The sequence below is a fragment of the Cephus cinctus genome, unplaced genomic scaffold (genome assembly GCF_000341935.2).
Source record: "Cephus cinctus unplaced genomic scaffold, Ccin1 Ccin1_scaffold0429, whole genome shotgun sequence".
NCBI classification, from domain to species: domain Eukaryota; kingdom Metazoa; phylum Arthropoda; class Insecta; order Hymenoptera; family Cephidae; genus Cephus; species Cephus cinctus.
In genome coordinates, this window is record NW_014333110.1 from 270,068 (window position 1) to 287,638 (window position 17,571).

Below are 17,571 nucleotides of genomic sequence, written 5' to 3' on the forward strand. Positions count from 1 at the left end.
TTACTCGCATGCAAGATCTGACGAAGATTATTATTATTAATATTAATGATCCACGTCCTGGTATGGCGCAAGTATATGAAAAATATGTTGAGCGTTAGAAAAATTTTTCAAGCGTGAAATTCGTTCGGTATACTTTACAATGTCTAGTACCAGCTTTGATGAACGTAGGTAGACTCAAACTATTATTGAATACATGCGCGAGTAACGTATTCGGTGCATGTGATACAGATTGTCTCATGAGAACTATAGTAGCTACAAGGTAGTTCGGCAAAAAATTCTCACAAGCTTCACTCCTTATTTATTTTGGATTCGATCGAAAGATTCGATTAGCTCCCGCATCGTCATATAAACTTTAAATGTATTCTACCGTTCAGTTTATGATATATTATTTAATAAAATTAGCAACATGAGGGTAGTGGGGGGAGGAAAATTCATAAATTTTTTCGGAAAAACTCGATATATGCAAAAATTATAAGTTCGACCAAAGCATTAACAACTATCAGCTAAAAACATCACATGTAAGGCGCTTCCTGACCAAAATTGAATATTATTTACCATGTACCCAGATAGACTTGCATGAATGTCTTTAAGTTAATCTTGTAGCATGAGGAAAAAAAATGTTATTGATACGCAACATTTGCATTATATATTATTTGCATTATACCATGATTGTTTATTAAAAATGTGTATGGTATACCATACATTTGGAAAACGATCAAATCTCTTTCAAAGTTATAAGCACTCAAAATCAATATCGCTAATCAGCCACTGCGTTGCGATTCATTCCAGTTCACGAAACGGTAAAGAATATTAATATATCTACTATTGAAAAAGATGAGTAAAAGCTTGATAGAAAAAAAAGAGTATTTTAATTATTTATCGAGAAAATAAAAAGCGTTTTTGTCAACATGAAGTTTTCAAAACAGTCTGGTTCTGTTCCATTCGTTCTACGACACTTCTTTATATGTATATGTATCGTATGCAATTTTAATAAACGAGTATGACATGATGTAAATATGAGACAAACGTGATGTGCAAATAAAAAATCTTTTTTTATCATGCTATCACGTAAACTGAAACAATACCTATCGTATATTTCGGTAGAGATCGAATGAGAATATTTATCTCTTTTTTAGCACGATGAATGAATGTTGTTACATTTTCAAGTCATCATTTAATTGACTAACTATCACTGTCAGTTGAGCAGTCATAAGACACACAATCTTACTGAACGTTGTGACATTCGTAGAAGTCTGTCTGGGCAGCTATGGAAGGGTAACGTGGTCAAAGTAAAAATGTGGTATCTGTCTCTGTCTTAATAGAATGGTATCTGATTATACGTCTTAGGCAGGAAGAAACATAGCAACGCAACTGCGTGATAGAATTTTCAAATTTTTAATACCATTTTCAATTTGTCTTACATGTGATTTTTTCACGAAACGTCTACCAACGTTTATACATTTTTTTTTCACGTTCAACAAATTCTATTTAGCATAATTATACACTTGATGGTAGTAACTGTTAGTAATTACGTGCAATTAAAAGGTTAGGGTGAACTACCACCCGTGCAAATGTATTTGCAGGTGGTACTACTTACAATGAGTACTAATCAAACGTCGTGCGTATAATAAATGCTGGAAAATATTATTATTTGCTTGTAGATACAATTATTGTGAATTCATTAAATAAGTATTAAAAAAATGATTTGATATGTTTTTATATTTATTTTTTAATGTTGAACAAATTATATATAAACGGTGAGTTGAATTCGGAAATTTTCTGCAGAACTACATCAAACAGAGTCAATATTTCAATAATATTCTCATGTAAACTAAACACAACTAGAAGTATTAATACATTTTTATTACGTCTTCTAAGAATGACCTATGGAGATATATAAGAGACTAATGCTATGCCGCGAAGCTGAAGAAAGAAATAGAAAAGTGCAGACACTCGAAAAATAGAGGGTAATATCACAAGAGAAATTTTATTAGACTGTGTTTCTGATAGTTTTCGAAAGTGGCTTTACTGCTTCTCGAATTCTGACGGTGTGCACTTTGAAAATATTTTAAATCGGGATAAGAAATATTTCACGTTTATAGAAGAAAATACTATAGAAATACTTGTAGTTTTGTTTGGTCTGCTTGCAATTAAAATTGACAAATTTCCTTTTTTAAATTTTTTTTATTTTTCCTGTTCCCTGTATGTGTTTCAAAATAATCGCTGATTAGTTTCAACAACTTCCCATAGGACACCCTGTTAAATTTGTCCGTTCAAAAGAATACAGTATAATGTTATAGATAACCCAGTGTCTGTCATAAAGAGATCCTTTAAGCGAACTCGACAAGCATCTCAAAAAGCGTCTATCCATCGTATCCTCCAAGGCTCTTCCCTAAGAAGAGAGTATACTGCTAGCGACGAGGTACGCATGAAGGTGTAGAGCATAGGAATTGCAATGGGTGACGAGGGACTGGAGGGTGTGAATGGGGGGCGGCTGGTAGAAGAGATGTAAAGAGGAAGTGGAGGGCTGGTGAAAGTCCAAGGGTCAAAAGCAAACGTAGTGAGAGCGCTCGTCGAACGTTAAAGGAGAAAGTATAGTTATACATTTATAAAGTTATCGATAACGGCGACTATCAATCACGATCGGGATCTCCTCTTATTCATCTGTCAGAGTCAGAAAGGAGAAGATGGCTAGGAGATATGGAGAGATGAGAGTTGAGAGATATCCTCTGCCGACATTAATTTTAATTCACTTCATTCCTGAGTTTTCTTCATCCCCTTTCCAAGGATTGCATGAAGTCTAGAAATGAATGTCCAATCGATATATAATATACTTATATAATGTATATAATATTTGACATACATGGTAAAATGTTGCTATCTAATTGTAGAAACTGCTTGAGAAATATGAATGATAATAAAATGTCAGCCAAGTTTCCCTTGAGAAACTAGAAATTGTTTGTACAAATAAGGCTTTCTAGTCCACGTTTAAAGAATATTAATCAGACAAAATTTATATTCTTAGACTAGTAGCATCTAGAAATTGAAAGATCAGGTATATAAATACGTAAATCGCGAGTCAAGGTAGCATCTTGATTTTTTTCCATAGATATACTTCCTTTCCTTTATTTCGGGTACCACGATGATAAATTTATCGCTATGGAAATTCCGACCATGTTTGACGTCATTTTATTAATTTAATTTTATAACGATGCAATTTATTTTTCACTTTGCAAGTAGAAATATTATTTCATAAGGATCACTGGGATTCTAACTGAGCTTTGTCAATGTTATGATTACTATCTATTTGCGATAGACTATATAGGTATCATCCATTCTCTTTTCCCAGACGATACCCTACTGAAATTCTACCACGTATTAGAAAGTTACAATAAAATATACACTAGAATATCAGGACCCCTCTTCGAGAGTCTGATAAATAATTGTTTCTATTATATTCGACGGTAGAGGTACCTATGGTAATAAAAACATTTTTGAAGTACAAAAACGACGCAAAGTATACATATAGCATAGTGACGTCATAAAAATGATAAAATCAAAATTTAGTGCTAAATATGATGTCACTAAAGGAGTACTTATACAACACTATGGCCATCCTTATTATTTATTGATTCAATAAACAATATTATTATGACGGTATTCATACAAAATATATCGTTGAAAGAATTATTTCTTGATATACTATTTAGAAATCTAATACATTATACACTATTTTTGATATAGTACAGAAATCTCAAGAGAACAACAATTATTATATTTTTGATAGGATGTATTTCTTTACAAGTAAATAGATGTCTTTAAACCTCCAATTTTCACTGTCACAATATACTCGAATGACACGTCTTTAAAAATTATACATAAATTGATTAATTACCATTATGGAGGATTACAAGATTACATAATTAAACCATCATTTCACAAGGCGCACACTATCATGTTTCTTGCTACTGAAATTTCGTGCAGAGACACTATCTTTGTATTTACCTAAATTCATTCCATCAAAAAATGTAGTAATTCTATTGTTTACGTAAGATTTCAACACATTCGAGAGTCTGTACTTGACTGCCATTTATAACAGAATAATACAAAGGATGTTATCATTCAGCTTATACTATTGTTTCTGAAAGGGTTTCCATTGATTTTGTTTTGATTTGATTTTGTTTTTGTTCCATTGATTTTCCTTGGTGCCTAAGATACTGCATAGTCGCGACGATGTTATCATGAAAGTTGTATATTGGATTAATGGAGTTTTATCACGTAGCATTACAGTACTGTTACATAGAATAACGTTACTACTGTATCTACCATGTACTTTGATACGAATCCGGGTTTATTCTGTTCATTAAGATTGGGATGTCGTCGGATTGGATGTACGTAATTTTCTGATGAAACCAAAGTAAATGCGAGCTTCTGTGCTTTCATTGACAGCGCAGTAAAGCTGCGTGAGAATAGGGATAAGAGTACGTGGATTCTCTGGGTTTCTGGCTTTCTAGACGGTTGACAGCGTAAGGGAAAATGTATATACATTTTCCTCTATTTATATACCATATATATTGTAGCTATTTATACATGTATGTGTATAAGGAAACAGGAAGTTGGGTAGAGGAGAGAATTTCTATTGGTAGTTTCCTATCGTTGGTGTGCCGTCGACCCCCGACTGTGTGTCGATTGTTTCCTACAGGAAAGCAGAAAATCCAGAGGGAATTTTCTTCATCCCTTATACTGTTACTATTACTGCCACCGTCAATACCATCAGGACTGCTTCAATGGGAACATAGCGTATAAAATACTGCTCTTTCTCTTTGGTTGATTTTAATGCTCCTTGGCAACCGGATCTTCCCAATTAGACGTCTTCAATTATTCTTGCAACTTATATTCTCCATTAATGTGAGTAACAAGTTATTCGAGTTGCGTCGTTCTTAGTAGTATCTGTAGTGCATTGGAGTAAGAATTTTCAAATTTTACATATTGATATTGAATTAGGCGATGAAAAAAATCGTAGCAATTTCCCCGGCATAATTTAACAATATCTGCCACTAAGAATTCGCAGCTCTCCGGAGATAACTCAACTAATTCTCAATTTCCGAGCTCGCTTTCCAGGGAAAATTACCAGAACGCCTTCCTTAATCATCCCCAAGGACCCTCTGTGGTAAAACGGGGACAAAGGAAAGTCGCGTCTGCGCAAGATACGGCTATTTATCGGGTTGGGAAAAATCTCAGCTGGAAATCGCGAGCGAATTCAACCTGATTGGCAAAAGCTGTCCTAATCCTCGAGGTTTCGGCAGAAGGGGTGACTGTAAAGGGGGTGGCCGCCAGTCAGAGTCAGATTAGACGAAATTAGCTTTGCTTCCCCGTTAGCCACTGATTTTACGATAAAGGAACAAAGGACTGTCGCATTGAGCGTTACGTCCCAACCCTCAAAACCAGTCCTAACCCACCTAGCATCTACTTACTATCTGAATGCGTACGTACCTTCCCACCCAACACCTACCTGTCTCCTTACCACCGCTCAATTGGCAACATCCCACGAGTCTCGAATGTCGTGCGCGAGGGTTGAAATTTGCGCGAGACGCGATTACACAAAAGATATTCCCTTTGTGCCTGACGTGTACCGACGACGGGGTCACATGGAACCTTTTGGATTTTGAGGGTGTACCGGGTGCTGTCGAGGGTGGTTGCCAAGTAGGGAAGGTAATGGGAAAGAGGGAGTCTCGCTTGATGCTGATGGTGCAAATTAGAAGCTTGCTATTCCCATTCAGACGTGTACAGGCGTATGCATATTTATGCGCTATGCGTGTGTATATAACTACGCATATACTTCCCTGTCTGTCTGACGTTGGGATATATATCTGCTATATACAAATGAGAACCGTGTCTGTCAATATTTATTACTTTATTACGAATTAGATGTTGCAATTTTTTATGCAGCTTCATTCATCTTTTCAATCGTTTGCTCGTGCTCCAAATTTTATTAACCCTTAAATGCATGAATTTTTACTTTTATTAAAAACAAAAGTAAATAAGTCCAAGAACGGGATGATTTCATTCGGGTACCAGTGATGGACTTTAAAATGATTGGCATCATGTTTGATACTCTATGCACTTAAGGGTTAAAAACACTGAGTAGTGCGTTCATTGAATGTTATAACGTGGCCAATATTTTATTCGAGCACCGAGTTTGTTTTACTGAAAATAATAACAAATTATGTACAATGTTCATGATGGGCATATTTCGTTCCTTTTGTAATACACTAGTTAAAGACCAGTTTCATAGTTGTGAAGGCAGCTTGCGTCAAAGACCTGGACGACTAGGTTCCAACCTGTAGGATTTAAGTAGGATTGACCAATCATATGCAATAATAAAGAAGAATATGCAAATATTCTTCTTAAATGTTCTACACTAGTTAATCCTACTTCCATGATGGAAACGTAATTAATAACAGCTGGACCAACAAAATGCTATTAATTGTATGTTATACGTAAGTGATGTCAAACCATAAGGGATCCCTAACATGCGAAAGCATAAGATTTTAGAATTAAAACATACGATACAACTGATAGAAGATCTTTATTTGATTGGTTCTTGTGTATTCTAGAAATCGTATGTGTAATTTCTTACGTCTTAGATTTTCTTATGTGCGAAATCCCTAAATACTAAATCCAACGTTGGTTTAAGGCTGCTATTTACCAATTCCATGTGTATGCACATAGCCGGAGTGAAAACGTTATGCGTGAGTTATTCTAAATAATCCATTTCTCCTTGGCTTTTAATAAAAATGTCAACATTTTAATTAACTAATTTCCTGCGTATGAAAAAATTTTCAGCTTAGTTTTGATTAAGCTCATTGTGTGCTTTAATTTAAAGATAATGAAAAACATTAAAAAATCAAGCAGAGCAATAAACACCAACTGCCATGGCAGTTCGACAAGTCGAATAAAAAATTTTGTTTTAATACGTTATTATTGAAAAAAAACTCATTTTATTCCTAAGAAAGGTAAAGCAACATTTTTTTATGTACGTAAGACGACTACATATTTCAATGATCTAATAAAACAAATTGAAAATAATTATATACGATTCCCCGTTTGTGACGTCGTAATTCCATGTACATGTGCACTAATGAAATAAGTAAACAGCAGCTCTAAATAAAAAAATAATTATCCTTCGACTTTGTAACGTGTGTTAAATTTATTTTATGGTAGGTAAGTTTCGAGGGAATCATATTTTGTTTTTCAAATTATTCGTCTACCCAGTATACATACTGTAACGTGTATACATATATAAAACATTTTATAGTCTTGGTCTACCTTTACTATACCGTACTTGACTCGAGATTTCAGTGACTCTGATGATTAAGTACTATCTTTCGTTTGTTTCAGGTAAGCCGAGTAACGTCATACACGAGTATTCTCACAGTAAGTTATCACTTTATCAGTATTAAAAATAAAGTTAAACACGTCCCGTAGTGAGTATCGCTTTGGCGAAGTGTCCTCAGGAAATAGTTTCAATTCCAAACACGTGGAGTTTTCTTTTGGAAAGTGCTTTGACTCGAGTGAGTACAACGACCTCACGTGTTGTTGTGGCAAGATCGAATCTTCTTCAGGACAAGTGGCAAAGGGAATAGATAGGAATTGCGACCGTAAAAGATGGAGCTATAGGTGGAGCTAAGGAATAAGTGGAACTAGATGTAGGGAAAGGGTAAGAAAGTCGTTTATCCGGTAAGGGTCTCCCGTGGCCATGTTTGCGAGAATTGTGAATGGTCACGGAAGTGTTGGAGGGTAGTAGGGAATTCAAGAGGGTTGGACGGTAGTCTCCTGGTTGCGACGTGACGTCACACGGGGTTCGTCTTTCCACCTTCTCGGATCGATGTTCTCTCGTTCCTGTAAGTTCCAGAGGTTCCATGGAACTACCACCTTATTTCCACCATCCTATCGAGCTCCATCACAGGCAGGCATTGGCGCCCTTCCTTATACTTCTCTTAAATCCAAACCAACGCCTACTGTTCCATGAATACATACATGAGTCCCTGAATGAGATATTTAATCATACCGTCAAGTTCAATAATTGTCACTTCCCGTTGGAAAGCTTTGATTTTATCATTTTTTTTTCTTCAATTCTCTTTGCCCCATGGGAGATCGACGTGGCTTCGTTTTTATTACAATACGAAAAAGTTGTCTTGGAGTGATTTCCATTTTGGGCGAATGGACCGATAGATTCTTCGATAACTCTTCCATTATCCAGAAATGATCAATATTTTCATGAATTCTATAAAGTCGGATATCTTCTGTAATAAAACTGATTTTGTAGTTTTCGAATGATGCAGTCAGATTCGCAGTGAGTCGATACTAGATACCGTGCAGAGGGGAATTTTGGGGAAAAATCGTTAAAGCTTCTTTTCCAAAGGGGAAGGATGGATAAAGTAAGGATGGAATCGCAAATCTTCTACTTCGCTTTCCGGTCATAAATTCTCTCTCCTGGGGACGATTAGGTAATACCTTCTTATTAGCTTTCCTGCTACACTGTGAAAAGGCGACTGGGAATGGTATACGCCCTTATTAATGTCTTTCGTATCGAGGTGAGATTCGAGAATATTTAAGGTAGTATAGTCGATTTTGGCTGAAGTGAAATAAGTCAAATAGCCATATACAATTTGCTAAATTTCATAAAACAAATAAAAAAATATATTGAAAATGTGAATTTAATACTGGCAAATAATTATTCTGATAAATAAATCATAATACTTACTGAACGGCCAAATCTCCAACGCATTTTTTCCCTAGCGTTTAGGCTTGGGGAAAAGACACGCGAAAGAGAGAGTCAGCCGCTGCATGCGTTTCGTTTAACAGTAATTTGTTAATAAGTATACGGTAAATGATGTTCCGTATTTTACAGTAAACGCCTTAGATAGCCAGCTATCTGGATATATATTCTAACGCATAGCTTAACCTGTGAACTTCTGCTAAAATTAAGGAAATTTGACTAAACATAAACATTTTTTCCCCACCACCTTAATTTAGCACAACTTTAATAATTAATATCTTTTTAACTAGACAGTAAATACATTTTTTTGAGCCAGCAGACGCAGTTGTTTCAGATCTTTCGATTAGGCATTCAAATATGTAGGATCAACTTTCTAGCATAATTCTACCATACTACCTTAACTAAAGCCTTTCTTACATTCCTAAAGGTAATGAAATAAAGATTTGACCTAGGAATCTCATCCTATAGCCACGTGGTAAAATCGAAAACTGAATTGTGACACCGGGGATGTCTATGGGGTTCAAAGTATACATATAAAAAGTCTTATTGGAATATTCTGTGTTATAAAAAGATGAAATATAATAAGTTGGGTGAAAATGACGTTGAAGCTTATAAGGAGATGAGATGCGAAGAAAGGATGAATGTCGAGAATGAGGGTAAAGTAGGGTAGGGGGATAGGGCGAGGGGGCCGAGTTTTTGGCGTTCGAGGAGACGAGGCGGGTGGTAAGATAGAGGCCTGGATAAAATATGGGGGTAGATTTAAACAAATCATCCTTCGTTCCCTCCACCACTTAAATGCGTTACCACTTTATGTTGCGACGAAGGTGGGCAAGAAATAGGGGGGAGAGAAGAAAAAAAGTGAAATGACGCAAGACAAAATAAAAGGAAGCAAGAGAAAAGTTTTTGCCACTACTTCAAGACTCACGACGACGTGCTTTTACGTTCATTTTGAAAAATTTGCCTACTTCCTCACACATTTGACTTGCATACGAGAACTTCGCGAAGTTCAGCTTCCCGAGATATAAACGCCACCGGGAACACTTTACACTTTTATCACGGAAAGACTCTGCTTTGCAATATTAATTTTCGCGTGAGATTCATTTGTACTTTGATAACAATTTTTTTTTCTTTCTCTTGGTTTTTCATAAAAACTTCTTTCACCACATCATATACCTACCGACCTTGTGGGAATAGATTTTACTTTTAAAATATCGTGATAATGTATGTACATACGTGCACGTGAGCACGTATACATACATGTATACGTGTTTCCCATATAGATTCATTGAACGAAGAGTTTCGATAAGTTACCGAAAATCCATAAAGGTGACTTATTGCGTGAAATTCTAACTTATGTCTCATTTCTTACTGTGCTTAACCACTTAAACGGTATGAATTTTCGAAATCGGTGTCGAAAGTCATTGAGAGAGGCGCGCGTGTAGCACATGCCTTATAGGCGCGTAAATCCGTAACGATTTCAAATTGCATAGGTTACTTTACGTACTGACATAACACGCAACACGTTACAGCGATGTAGGGTCGTTTGAAAGACTAATATATTAGAAAATACGAAAAAGGAGATTCTCTTTACTCGGAAGTTGTGTATGAGTTTACCCAGAAGCTTTACGAGCTTCGAAGAGCAACTACGGAAAGTCACGATGCGGCGCAAGTATACTCTAGCCAGTATAAACGCATAGGACAACAGTGCTGTGTGCAGTGGATAAATATAGTGGAGCTACTGCAATCTCCCAACAGACAGATAAAGTTCAGCAAGCTCCAACGGCAAGCGTCCACAGTTCTGTTCTCTTCGTAGCTACCTAACCCACGGTTACCTTGGCTATTTGGTTTACCTTCGATCTATCCACCTTTAAGCTACCCTTATGCTTTAACGTATTATCCACTAACAATAAGTAACCCCTTAACCGCGAACCACTACCACAACCAGACACATTCACAAGTCCCGTCTACGTACCCTCAACCCGAAAATGGAAGCTTTTGAAATTGTAGAAGATGCCTGCATTTTCTTGTACATCGACAAGGCTACCTCTTGCGAGATGTGGTACAAACGTAATATAAAAGCTGATCCGGTCGATTCACTAGAAATTTCTCGAAAAATTTCTAACGCGCTATTTTCATACTTATTTTTACCGAGACTAGTAGCAATTTCTACGTGTGACGATGGTAGGGAAAGGTCATGTTGATATATATATCTTGAGTAGAAACGCTCGCCAATATATCGCAAGAATGGGCAGCACATAACTCAAGAGGAAGCGCGTTCCATCCAGCTCGTGTAGCTGAGACGGAGTATAGGTAGGTAGGTTGGTAGGTAAGAAGGCTGAAGGGTGAAAGAAGGTGATGAGGGGTGTGTTGCTCGGTGGGTCCATACTGGTGTAGGAGGAAGCGGAACTGAAGAAATAAGAAGAATAAGACGAAGAGGGAGTACGGAAGGGACACCATAGGTTAGGCTAGGGGGTTGGCGGGTGGTAAGGAAGCGGGTATACAGGGGTTGAAAATGGAGTCTGAGCACAGTCTTACTTAAGCCCTGGTAGTTTGTAAGGGCGCCCTGGAGGCTGCGTTCGCTCCGTCATTACTCCCGACTTCTTCATCTTACCCCACATTTATAACTGTCTCCTACCTCCGGTTGCGCTTCTTGGACCAGGTCTTTCAGGCACGTACCTAGCTACCTACGGTCCTTCGTGCCCGATGGTTAGGTAACGGCCTTGAGAGAAGGGTAGTTACCCCGTGGCTTGGTTTGCCTTGTCACCTCTGCTGCTGGTTCCACGTTTACAGGATAGAAGCTGCCACCCACTCAGGAGGGTATTTTTGCCACCTAATCCTTCTTATCAGTTGAACGCACGGCAACATCCCCCTCTTAGTATTTTTATCTATATTCCCATGGAAAATTTAACGGGGGTGAGACCTCACCCTTGCACCTTTCAACACTTCTCTGAATTCTGATAACGGACTTGTCCGAGGATTTTTTGATTTATCGGCGATTTAATAGAATTCTTCGATATCCTATATTTTTGGGAATAGCATAAAGAAAAATTAAGCAGGTAGAATGGAATGTCGCAGGAATAGAACGTTTCATTTATGGAATTTCACAAGGTTTCTGAATATTTTTCTTTAGGATGTACCGAATTACGAGTACTTTATATTTTTGTACGTTGAGTTATCAATTATTATTTATGACGCGTAACGAAATGAAATATTTTGTTAAACTAAGGGGCGCGCGTCATATAAAAAATGTAAATTTCAGAAAATTTCAGATACTCTGGCAATCTGTTCAACGTATAAATTTGTGGCATTTGTGTGAAAAATGAAACTAGTGGTGAAAGTGGGAAGTAGTAGTAAAAGAGAAATGTGAGGATAGACACGAGAAACTTTGGACCCTCACGTCGCACTGGAAAGAGTCATAGCTAATTCAAAAACTCCTCGGCTATTCATGGCAAAACTTCAGCAACCTTTAACCCTTTTTCGCAAGTCCGTAGGGCCTTGGGGGATTACGGATTTGGGGTGGCGGCTGAAAGCCAAGGACTCGTGGTATTTTAGTATCCCGTGCTCGAGTGTTGAAAAGGGTAGAATAGTAGAGTAGAAATTAAAATTGCATAATTCAAACATGTCCGCTGCGATTCGATTCAATTGTGAAACATACCAAGCGGGTTTCGCCATTATCGCGAAAAGTAACTACTCAATTTTTCATTATTCAAAGAAGCAAGACATTTTTTTCACTCTTGTATGATATTTTTTTGAGGATTAAAAAGCCTTCAAGTCACTTAACTCTCGAGGTATAATCCATTCACACGTAAACAGCTGAAACTAGCGTGTCTGCACGTGCTTTTTTGCACTAAATAATTATAAATACTAATCTTCAAGCTATCCATGTGTCCCGTGCAAGGTAGGCTAGTAATTACAGTGACAAGGCGCTCCATTAAACAATGTACGGGCTTACCGTGAGAATGGAGTCGCGCGAAATTACTCTGGAATAGCGAGACTGGTTATGAGGCATTGTTCATTCTATGAGAAACAGAGACAGAGAGAGACAAAAGTGGGGGCAATAGGATATATATATAGCAAAAAAGGCAAAGAGGAACAAGGATTGAAGCATTTACAGCAATATGGACGCTAATATTCTGGAGGAGTTAGAAGCCCTCTCTCGGAAGGGTAGTAAAGAGACTTGCAGGGGAATAAAATCTAAATAATATTTTAACGCGTTACTAAATTCTTTAAGAGGCAGCGAGCTTTGCCACGTAAAGTCGCGATAAAGCGTGCTTGTGAAAAGGATTTAAAGTGGTAGCAGTGTTTACGTGAACGGAAATGCCAACGCCGCTGTGATGTGTAAGAGTGACGATGCGAAAGACTGAAAACAGAGAGGAAGTTTAACCTTCACAGATATTTGCCTGGTTGCTTTTTCATGTTTGGATGATTATAACAAAAAATAAATAATGAAACGGGATGCATATGGAAGACAGATAACAAATTGGAAGAAAAAAAACATCTTTCGATCTCGCATGAGAAAGTTCATTTATTTTTTGTGTCAATTAAAGGGAATCCGGGATCCATTAAATGGCGAACCTCACGAAAGATAATTAAATTTTTATGCGAGTGGCGAAGTACCCGATCATCACCTTTTGCGTTGTCGAACTAAAATTTGGTTGAAAAATCTCAAAGTTGAATATCTTAAAAAGCAAAATGATGTAGATACACGATCAATTCTTATAAAAAATATATAAAGGTACTTGGGACCTTCGTCACTCCGATGAAGATTTTTCTTTCGTCGCTCACATAAGGATTAACTAAAAAAAAAATTTGGACAAAGAGTCAAATTTACCGGACATGCCTAGTGAAGACGAAGTGAATTCTGCTAATTTTTCAATTAGTAACAAAATAATTAGAGATTTTAATGGGTATCTACGTATTTGTAAATATTACATGTAAGTAAGTTAATGCATGCTTCAAATTAAATGAATATCCGAGAAATTTTGAAAGCGTATTTCGTTTTTTTTTCAAAATGAGGATTTAACTGTTTTTCTTTGAAATAATAAGATTTTCTATTTAACATTTTATCCCTCTACTCTCTTGATGTTCCGTTGAATACTGAAACAGCCCTAGGACAGAGTTTCACCAAACGAATTGTATATGTATTCCTGTGGCCAGTCTAAGGAAGTTTATCCTCTCGATCACCATCCCGACTTCGAATCCCTGGTCCATGAATCAGCTGACCACGACTTTGTCGGTAGCGAATTCATCCTGCAACTCCATTTCATTCCGTGGAAATCACCCTTCTGTACGAATTGGGTCGTATAGCGTTGCTGTTCTCTTAGAAAATTTTATTTACGCGCATCTATAAATAGCTACACGTCAATCGGTTTCTACCCATTATTTACGGAGGTGCATATTTTAAAAATCCAAAAATTATATCTCACGTAAATAGTACCATGATTTATCTCAAGGTTTTTGTTTACGTTCAATAAAGAATTTGTTTGTTCGATTCGTTTCATAGCAATATGTTGTAGTCGACAGTATGTGCTATGACTGTAGTAAAATCTACAGTATTTTTACACAATAAATTGTCGATTACTAGTACACTGGTCGGTAACTAGAATATCAACCTTACCCCGCTTGTGCCCAGGGGTACCATACTAATAACCGAAAATTATACAGAAATATTGTAAGAAGTAATTGTCGGGCAATGAATTTTGTTCATCGTCGATGTTGAATATTTGGTATAAAATATTAACATAGTTGAATTCAACACCTAGGAAAGACCAAAAGTCAAAATTAAATAGCATGCAATGGTGATCAAATCAAATCTGAAATTGGTGCCATTACTTATTATCGGTATAATTATTTCTCTATGACACAAAACTACGTTGAATGAACCAAATAACACCGTTTCGCTTTCTGAAATATAGACACTGTCAACTTCTTTACATGACTTATTGTGACAGTTCTAACGGCAATATTTTTCACATCTTACGTCGATGCAACTTTTTTACAGTGGTTAGTTATTTTATTGATTATATTAATAATTTTCGTCTGCTTGCGTCATAATTATAAGAAAAAAGGTGATTGTTTGATCCTCTTGTATGATTGCAATCCTCACGTATAGTATAGAATGATGACGAAAGACTTATACTTTAAATATCCTATTCCTTCACACCGAGGCTTTTGTTTAGACGTAAGGTGTTTTTGCATGAATATAAATTCATATTTTTCACGCTCATGCGTTTGCGGGCAGAATCGTATAATACAAATTTATGATTTGCAGCTATTTAAAAAAATTACATTTGATTCGAACTAGTTAAATCCAATGTTCGTGCATTGTCGTTTCTATTGGATTTGCACGAAGTGATTATTAGTCGTCAATTTCATACAGTTCCTGTTTTCATTACAGTTAAATTAAGCTATAAATAATATTCCAGAAAAATTCACCATAAAGATTACTCCAGTGTGGAAAATTATGTAAAGCCAAACGCAAGGAATAAAAATGTGATTTGTTGCATTTTAATGTAAATCCTTTTACTTTTCCACCCGTGCATATCTGCCAATAGAGTCTGTATCTATGTTTTTCTCGCTTATTCAGCTGGGCACCTCATCTCATTCGCGTACACATTTTCCTCCTGCCAACTATCGACGGTAACGTTATTTATCGATAGTACATAGTTTACAAAGCGTAGCGAGCATGTTCATACTTTAAAAGTATAGCACAATGTTCCTGACCCTTTTGAACCTGTTATAATACAAGTCTTCGTTTATGGGTTTGCAAGGGAACCAGCAGTATCACGCCAAGGCTCTTTTAGGTTAGCCTGAGGCACTTTCGGTCTTTTATAAAATTCATCTGGGTGCGATACGTTCGCCAACTTTTATCAAACTTTTTTTACCTTAGCGGCCTCCCACTTTCGGTAAAAACTTTTAAAAGGTTCGCCAGAATCGCGCTACGTCGGTTCGTCGACAACGACGTTCTACTTTCATTTTGGTGAGCATTTTTTTATCTATTTTTCCGATCCACATCGGCTCACGCTTCTGTCTATGTTTCTGCCGTTTTCAAACCAATCCCAAGGAAAAATATGATGCGTATTTGCCGTAAAGTTCAGTCACACGAAATGACAGAGAATAATAAAGAATAAAAAAAAAAAGTAAAATGACAGTATTCCTGCCCACCTCCTTCCCCCCGTCTTATAAAGGGCCACGTCATTCGCTTTTCCCTGCTGCCAAGTCTGTCCAACAGTAAAGCTTCAAACGAAAGTTGCAAGCTCAGCGAAAAGAGCTCGTCGTTCCGTGACACTTGCACGGAAACTTTCGGTTTTACAAAGGAAATCGTGTGAACGCGCACCCCTACGTTGAATTGCGAATCGAAATTTTACGGCGATGTTTGTAGCGAGCAAGAGGATTGTGCAGGGGTTGAGGGACGATAGGATGGTCTCACGAAAATGTGGGAAAATACCGATGGCGATACAGGTTACTGAACGGTTCCGGTAAAACCTGCAACGATGGAGGATCAGCGTTATCACTCCTTCCGCTGCAAGGGTTGAACGTTCTGTTAACCACCGCGAGTCGCCTTTAATGTGTCCACTTTTGTTTAATTTTACCAAATTAACTGGAAAATATGTAATTAAAATATTTTATTATCGATTGTCATTATAGGAACATTTTAAACTCAGTGCCTTATCATTAATTAACATATTAATACTTACGAGAGACCGCCTGGAAGCGACATTGGAACATACTGTATAGTCCTGGGTAGGACGACCGGATGACGAGGGTTTCATAAGGTCTAGGGAAGTCCTAACGTAAACACGCCATATAATACTGAACATTATCGGTGTATGTATTTTACGTGTGTGTAAACATATTCACTAGCTTATAAGGATACGTTATACTGGAGGATAGCCGTCGACCCTTAATACAACCTGCTCAACTTACTTTTACGAGGATAACCTGTTTTTATGCGGTCGGCTACATTTTAAAATTCTTGAAAGGAGTATTTAGGGCCATTTCAAAGGACAACGAGAGCTGGAATAAACAAAGTAATGAAGAATGCGTATACGAGACACCTGCGCAAGCCTTTGCTCTGTATAAACGAAATGTGCTTATATAGCAAAGTTTCGAAAGAATTAGATCCCGCTATTATACTACGGTCCTATCTAGCTAGCCATATTTATAGAAAAGCACAATGTAGTTCAATTATCAAGCGCCCTAAAAAAGCTTGTAAAACTTAGACCCTAGTATTTAGACCCTAGACACCAGGATTTAAACGCAAATAATAATTGACAAAAATGCTCCTCTACGATACTTTACTATGTACCACGTATACTTTTGTAGTAAAGTCTTGCTGCTAGTTCGATCCAATACTCGCAGTGTGGGCAGTCTGGCGAAAGTATGGCATTGATCTGAGTAGTCTGGGTACATGAATTATATAGAATATCAAGTGATATGACCATAGTATCGACAAAATCTTTTTCTGCCAGACTCGGTCATTTCCAAAACTGTTATCGTATGGCAAAGTACGGACGCAATTTTGCTCAAGGAGCCTAGTGTATGTGTTGGATCTGGCCAACGGCGAGACTTTACCCATACTTAACTATACTATTGCAAGACTTTTCCCATACTTAAGCCTCAAACCCTATCGTTATTTTGGGCACCCATAAACCCCATCGACGGGTCACTGGTGTCTGGCAAGTTTTGAAAGTATTTAGCGTTATAAAAAATCTGAAAAAGTTAGCGAATATAGTTTCAGCATTCAATTCACTTCATTTAAAAGAATTTTCATTCGTGTTTTATAATTT

The 17,571-nt window shown here is 37.0% G+C and overlaps 1 protein-coding gene across 2 annotated transcripts in view; it reads left to right on the top strand.

The window, feature by feature from the left end:
• The window catches only part of LOC107267652 (toll-like receptor 6), a 119,151-nt gene that overhangs the window by 45,564 nt on the left and 56,016 nt on the right, over positions 1 to 17,571 (top strand). The window contains exon 3 of one of the 2 annotated variants that reach the window (XR_003059631.1): positions 7,402 to 7,437. The exons of the other annotated variant lie outside the window; for it this stretch is intronic. The gene's annotated coding sequence lies outside the window, so the exon portion shown is untranslated. The remainder of the gene's footprint in view (positions 1 to 7,401; positions 7,438 to 17,571) is intronic. 2 annotated transcript variants of the gene reach the window in all.